The sequence below is a fragment of the Anas platyrhynchos genome, chromosome 1 (assembly GCF_047663525.1).
Source record: "Anas platyrhynchos isolate ZD024472 breed Pekin duck chromosome 1, IASCAAS_PekinDuck_T2T, whole genome shotgun sequence".
Classification (NCBI taxonomy): Eukaryota; Metazoa; Chordata; class Aves; order Anseriformes; family Anatidae; genus Anas; species Anas platyrhynchos.
Genome location: NC_092587.1, coordinates 136041879 through 136048858, shown reverse-complemented (window position 1 = coordinate 136048858; position 6980 = coordinate 136041879). Strand labels below are relative to the sequence as shown.

The 6980-nt window shown below is 41.1% G+C and overlaps 1 long non-coding RNA gene across 2 annotated transcripts; it reads right to left on the bottom strand.

Moving 5' to 3' along the window:
- Positions 1 to 201: 201 nt before the first annotated feature.
- Positions 202 to 6387, bottom strand: LOC110353993 (uncharacterized). Of its 2 annotated transcripts, XR_011806702.1 has the most exons (4): positions 6138 to 6387; positions 5175 to 5443; positions 3629 to 3687; positions 202 to 1722 (listed from the first exon to the last, which is right to left on the bottom strand). It is a non-coding gene; the product is annotated as an uncharacterized lncRNA (long non-coding RNA). The 2 variants fall into 2 exon arrangements; XR_002405325.4 differs by lacking the exon at positions 5175 to 5443.
- Between the last annotated feature and the right edge of the window lie 593 nt (positions 6388 to 6980).

Genomic DNA, 6980 nt, shown 5'->3' with positions numbered 1-6980 from the left:
GCTGGAGGGTGAGAAGGATCAGTTGTCTTTTAGGCGCAAAAAGGTTAACATATAGCCTGGAACATGCCATAGATACCTTTCTACAAAATCAGTCTGTCTATAGGGAAGATAACTGTGTTGTTTTATGTCCTTTATGTACATAAACAACTTTTATAGCTAGAAGAAGGAAGAAACAGATAAGCTTTCCAGAAGCCCATGTATGGCACGCATAGACATCCATTATTAAAGAACTGTTGAATGTTTTTTTTCATTGGGAAGTACGTCCGTGGCCAGAACATACACAAAAAGAAATATATAATCCCACTATCAGATTATGCTCCATCTCCTTCCATGGCAAGACTTGCCATTTATAAATTGATAACATATGTTATATTCAAGCCTTGAATCTTCTCCTTCCTTGCTTCTTGATCTAGGATGTTACAGTCTTTCCATGATGCCAGCCAGCTATCTGAATGAGCAATGAGGAGTACAACATAGAGAATTCATAATTAACCTCTGTGGCTCTATTGCCAACAAACCTTTAATCATCAAAGATTCTAAGATTCTTTCTGAAGAAATTTGAATTTTACCATTGGTGTACAGGAAGGAAGGATCTGCTTGTACTCATAACATTGATAAGACTGCATGTTATTATTTTCCTTTTTCTCACAACTTTCCAATGCTGCAGCATATGATTCAAATGTAAACTTGGTTATGGTTAGACACACTATAGATTGTACTGCAGTAGCGTGGAAAGGTCACTCATGAAATAAGGAAAGGAGCAGGACTAGTGCAATTGACACTGGGGCACCTTCCATGAGGAGAGGATTAACAGAAACCTCTTAGGTGGGTCTCTGTTTTTGGATGGAGAACAGGAAGTCATGCTCCCAGGCTCAGGTCCGACCAAAAACCTTGGTCCTTCATGGTCATTTTGAGGCCTCTGGTCCTCCAGAGTAAAATCCAGAACTGAGTAAATTTTTGTCATGAGAAAAAGTAGGTATTTTCCAAAGGGATCTGAAGACCAGTTTGCATGAGTCAGAAGCTAAAATGTGCATGAATTAAATATTCAGCCTCACTTCTCAGGTACCTTATTCAGCTGTGTTTTTTTTTTTTGTTTGTTTGTTTGTTTTAATTTAGAGGCCTTAGAGCCTTGACAATAGATTATTTTACCTAGACTAAAGATTAGGCAGGACAAATCTCCTGTAAAAGATCTCCACAGACAGACATCACACACATTTCAAAATGCGTGGGCTAAGTTTTGACTGTTCCCCCTCTTTGCTCTAGACTTAAAGACTAATTGAAGATAAGTTACAAAAAGGGTTGTGGCAAGCTAGAATCTAGGATTTATCTTCTTAAATGAGTGGTCCCCAAGCCATGCTCTCCCTGACACACGCAACTTCAATTTCAGTTTGGTGTCTTCAGCTGCTCCACTCTGCTCCTCTCCTCTCCAACAAAGCTTCCCAGTCAAGGTACTCTGTAGGAACATGTGGGTTTCATAGTCTCAGAGGGCACTTCAAACCAGAAGGGAGGTCATCTGGTCCAGCCCTCTTTTCAAAGCAGGGTGAATCTTCAGATTAAGATGAGGTTCATTGGGCTTCATGTAGCCCAGGTTAAAGTAGCTCCAAACCCCTCTGGGAAGCCCAGTCCCTCTCAGACAGAGATATTCTTCTTGTTCCTGAGGTAGACATCCCTCATTCTGCCAAGATGCACTGGATCTGATCTGAGATTGCCTCCTCAGCATATCTGGGTGCAGGAACATAGAGTGAGATTCATCCTGCCTGAAACCTAGACACTTGATCTCGACCTCAGATGCCTTCCATCTGTGATAAAGAAATAGGTGCTCTTAAAAGTGAATTGTCTGCCACTTCTCTTCCCTGATTGTAGAGGCAGCAGCCATCAGAGATCCTATTTAACTGCTAGAGGAAAGATCCCATCCCACATTCAGAGGTTTTAGTCTAGGTCAAATGAGAGGAAGACACCAAACACTTTAGCCTGCTTGAGGGCAGAATGTGGACAGAGACATAATTCAGTAAGGCTCCTGAGGAATTTCTAAGCTATTAATTTCAGTGGAGTGAAGTGGAAGCAAATTAGAGAAGGGGATCTCAGGATCACAATTTTAAACTAAAACTGAAATTTGAAAAAAAAAAAAAAAAAAAAAAAAAAAAAAAAAAAAAGACAACTGCCCCAGTGTTGATCTGTGGTTTGGTTTACCATGTTCAATTAAATGACTCTTAGTCACCAAAGCTTTATTTTTCTCTCCACGTCTCAGAGGCACAGATCTAGAGAGAATATGTTCACATCAATTTTCTCTTTCAAAGATTAGGCTGAAAAGATCATGGTAGTCATTTGCAAATGCATCAAGCAAACAGAATATATTGGGAATTTACTTCCAAGACATACAGGAAGTCAGGAATAAGCAGAACCTTCCAGACGGTGATGTTTAAAATACCATTTTAAAATGGTATTAAAAAACATTAAAAAAAAAAAAAGAAAAAAGTTTAAACCAGAAGGTTTCCACTTGTTTACTCCGTTTTTTTCAAGCTGCTTCTCTGGGATTATGTTCTTTTTTCTTCAGCAGCTGACTTTTCCATGGTCAGTCTTCTCCCTGAAGACTTCCTTTCTCCTGCACATCTTGTATCATTCATATTTCATTATCTCATTCTCTGTTCAAAATTGCTCTGTCCTATCTCCTGTTATGTTCCTTAGCGGGCTTATTTCACTTATGCTTCTGTTTTCTGTTCTGCCTTTTCCCACTTTCCTATTGTAATCTTGCCCTTGGTGAGCTTCTGTCTCCCCAACTACTGCACCTAAGCACAGACAGACAAGACCTCCCTCTGGGAAACTTCAGACACCTCTTGCTCTCCACCGACTCTTTGTTGAATGACGGAGCTACTGAACTTTAGAGGACAGTTTCACTAGGACACTAAAATTTAGAAGCAAGCTGGAAAAGAAATACTAGTCACACTTACACTTTTTTTTTTTTTTGTAGTTCACTGTATACTTTTTCAGTTATATCCCCTGGCTTTCTCCAGATCTTTTTTTTTTTTTCTCCCTTTTCTCCTCCTCCTCCTTCTAACTGTTCCTGCCTCCCTTTTAAGGCTGTGACTGCACAGGTAGCAAAGTCCCTCTCAAATTCAAATGGGTTTTAATGCCTCACATCCACAGGTAATACCTTCTCTCTTATGAAGCATTTCTGTTTCATTGCTTCATCTCTCACCATACAGAACACTGTGATTCTGCGGGAGGGCAGAGTCTTGCCTATTCCTGCATCTGAAAGACAACCTGGATTCAGTAGAGCATCTACTATTCTTCCTGGGTTCACATAAAAGTCAGGTGCAGAAATAAAATCCTTACGTAAACCACCTGCCCATCAGTTTTTCCCTCTCCCAAATGTTATCTATTTTGTCCAGCCATTAGAGTGACCCAAACTCCCACATCTACATCCCACATCCACTCCCAAGGACATTCTTGAGCTGCCAGTTTCTACCTTAATGTCTACAGATACACTTCCTCCTCCCACATCCACTGACAGCAAAAGTTGAAATGGAAAAGGCTGTCTCCAAGGAAAACGTCCTCTTATATGAACTCATATGACCTGCTCTGACAAACAGCAGCTCATCACTCACTGTACTAAATGCTGTGTACAAACCTGCTGAAGGTGAGAAGGATCACCAGGAGCTCCCCAACAGCCCTGGTTTCCCAGAGTGCCTGCAGGAAGAACAATATGCTCATTGCTATTTGCACTGCATCAGTAATTTCTGATAACACAATGTTAAGACAACACAACGCTAAGAAAATAATCCACCATGTATCAGGAAGCATGTGTGGGGGGAAGAAGTATTTTTTTAATACAAAATTAGCAATAAATAAATAAATAAATAAATAAATCCTTAGAGCCACTTGGCTGAAGTCAGTAGGAAAGCTGACAGTTTATTTACTCTAGGAGGTTTTCCCGGCTCTTGGAAGAGAGACGATAAGGCTTGTGAAGCATCACATATAGCAGCTGGGGAGATACTAGCCCCCAGAGAATCACCTGCAATGTGGTCAGGCCAAACATGCAAAAATCTGTGCTGTGTGGACATGAATTTAAAGCACTAAAAACCAGAAAGTAAACTCAAGAACTGCTAAACTTAATCATTTTTACCAGACTGTATTCCACCTTTAAATAAATAAATAAAATCTGTCTGTGCTGCTGGGGACATTACAAAGAAGGTTAATCAGACACTTCAATTACCCATTACTCTGTATAGGATGTGTACAGGCATGAGAAAATGAGAAATTACTACTGACAGAGAAGGACTGGGCTATCTATTCAAGAGCAGATTTTTCCAAGTTCCTTAGGAAAAAGAAAGATCCCTGAACAGGCTGTAAGGGATTCCTCATTATACTTGGACTCTAGACTGCAGCACAAGCCTATACTGTGGTTTAAAGCTAGAGTGTTTTAATTGTTTCCTGAACTACACTTATTATAGGAGCCTTGATTCATTTCACCTTTCCTTTATAATTCCAGTTAGTACACAAAGGTTTTGCTAGTGTCAGGCTTGCCTAGGGCTGTCATTCCCAAAAAACTCTTGAACAGCCTTTGTAGCTAACTGGCATTCACCAGAAGGCAAAGCACACTCTCTAGAAAAGCAAGATGTTAAACACATCAAAGGAATTTATGCCTGCAACAATCCATTCAGGTCATCACACAGGTCCACTACTGCATATATATATATATGTCCCTGTCTAATTGGGCTCCTGTTTTAAAAATAAATCAATTTCTTTAATCTCCTTAATCCCATTACAACTATTTCTGAGCCCAATCCTACGTGGTAAAAGCACGTCTCTTGATGTTCAGCCTAATTCATTCATCATGGAGTTACTCTTTGTGACACTAACACAGTCTTTTAGCTTAAGTGGTTCTCTTTTTCTCAAAATGTTTGTAGATAAAAGCTAACTTCTCCCTAGTTAGCCAGAGAGAAAGAGAGAAAACAGAAGAGAGAAAGAGAGGAAATAAAACCAGACTGTTTTAAAGAAGGAACACTGTACCCTCTCCACATGGGATGTTCTTAGTACCTGGGTCTCACCTAACACAGATGTTGTTTGTAACTGCATCTGTCTCGTGTTCTCTTGGAGGAGAGAGCAAAGGAGAAAGGCACACAAGAGCACAGTGGCTGTCGTCTGCAACACCTTGGTTTTTGTATTACACTCACATTTCTGCTTGATGTTTTTCAGTCACTTTTCAGGAGTTTGGTTTACTCCTGCTGTTTTTTTCAATGCTCTAAGGAGGAGCTCTGATGCTCAGGACAGGCACATGCTCTCCAGCCCTCTACCAGCAGCTGCCCTGCTGTGCTGCTTTCCCAGTGGGTGAGCAAAATATCTCAGAGCAGGCAATTCCAGCTCTGTGTTCTCCAGAGGGGTATTCCTCACTCTTCTCTCTAATGAATATGAATCATCAAGGTCCAGATTTGAAAACAAAACCCTAAAGTAGGACAGGGATGAACACTGTAATATCAAAACATTAAAAACAAACAAATAAACAACATTCTTTCTCTGCACTCAACTGATCTTAGGAGTGTTTAAACACAGTGGAAGTCTCCCTTTCTCATCTGTAGTTCCTTCAGGTGCACAGAAATTTGTTGTTATGTGTGACCAGGACCTTCTGCATTTTGGCAGTTGATGCTTTGCTCCTCTACCAACTCTCCTCTGCCAGAAACAGGAGACCCAAGCTTAAATGTTCTCAAGATCTGAACCACTTTTTGAGTTCTCATAACACCCACTGGTAGGGCTGGGACCCCACAAAAGACATCAGTCTTTTGCAAAATACCAAGTTCAGTTCCTCTTCAATGCTAGGGCAGTGAGTGCAGTGCCCCTTTTGCCTGCCCCCAGTTCACCTCTCTGCCAAGCAGCGAGGGACAAGCTGCTACAGGAAGGCATCCTCCTCCCTCCCAGCCAGCAATGAAGCTCTGCCAGGCTGTAGAGAGAAACAGATCCTGCCAAAATCAAACCAGAAATCCCATGCCTCCGCAGCCTCATGGAGGCACACACACCTATGGAAGAGAGGAGCCAGCCCTGCTGCCCTCCCTGGTCCCAGGCACCATTTCAGCACATGTTGCAATTTAGGCATGTGCTTGCTTCCATTGCTACCAAGAGCATTTGCACACTACGTTACTCACCTCCTTTGTTTTAGACCATCTACAGAGGAGCTTTTTTACTTCTGTTTCATCTCAAGCAGCATCCAGGCATTAAAACCCTATGAAAACACATCCCACCCCTCAGTTTCTTCTGTGCAATTATCTCTGTCCCCTGGGATCTGAAGCCCTTGCCTACTGTGGCCAACATCCTCCCTCAGGTCCAGAGCTGACAATCAGCTTTTCTCTCCAGCTATCTAATGGATTACCATAATGAAGTTAAGCTGAGAGCAATTACTCTCAGGATCACTACTTTTTTTTTTTTTTTGGTTGGTTGGTTGGTTTTTTTTTGTTTGTTTTTTTTTTTTTTTTAAGACTTGTGTAAGGGCTTATGAGCTGCAAGGCTGCTGATTTTTCCCCACAGCTATACCAGCTGGTCTAGCAAGTGATGAAGATCTTGTCTCACTCGTGTTCGGAAACCACTGACAGCTACAATACAGGCTCATCTAAAGTACACAAGTAATCGTCAACTGTGTTTCGTAACTTTGTATGAATTTTGGAGAAGGCATTTTGGAAAATATGGCAACAGGAAGTTATTGTTTTGACTAGAAACCCAGAGTTGAAAGGCAGGCCAGCTGCAGGTAATCAGGATGGAAAGCTACTGCTGTGCCATTTTAGAATTGGCAATTTGCAATCGGGAGATACATTTTTCTATCCTGCCAGCTGGAGGCTCTTGGCAAACTGGCTATGTGTTTTGAAACTAAACAAATTCATCTTTCTTATTTTTCCCCAGAGTTTCAGATTTTACCCCAAGAGGTTTGATCTAAAGCTTTTTACCACATCTGACTAACAAAAGACTTAATAAAAATGAAAACATAGGGAAAAGTA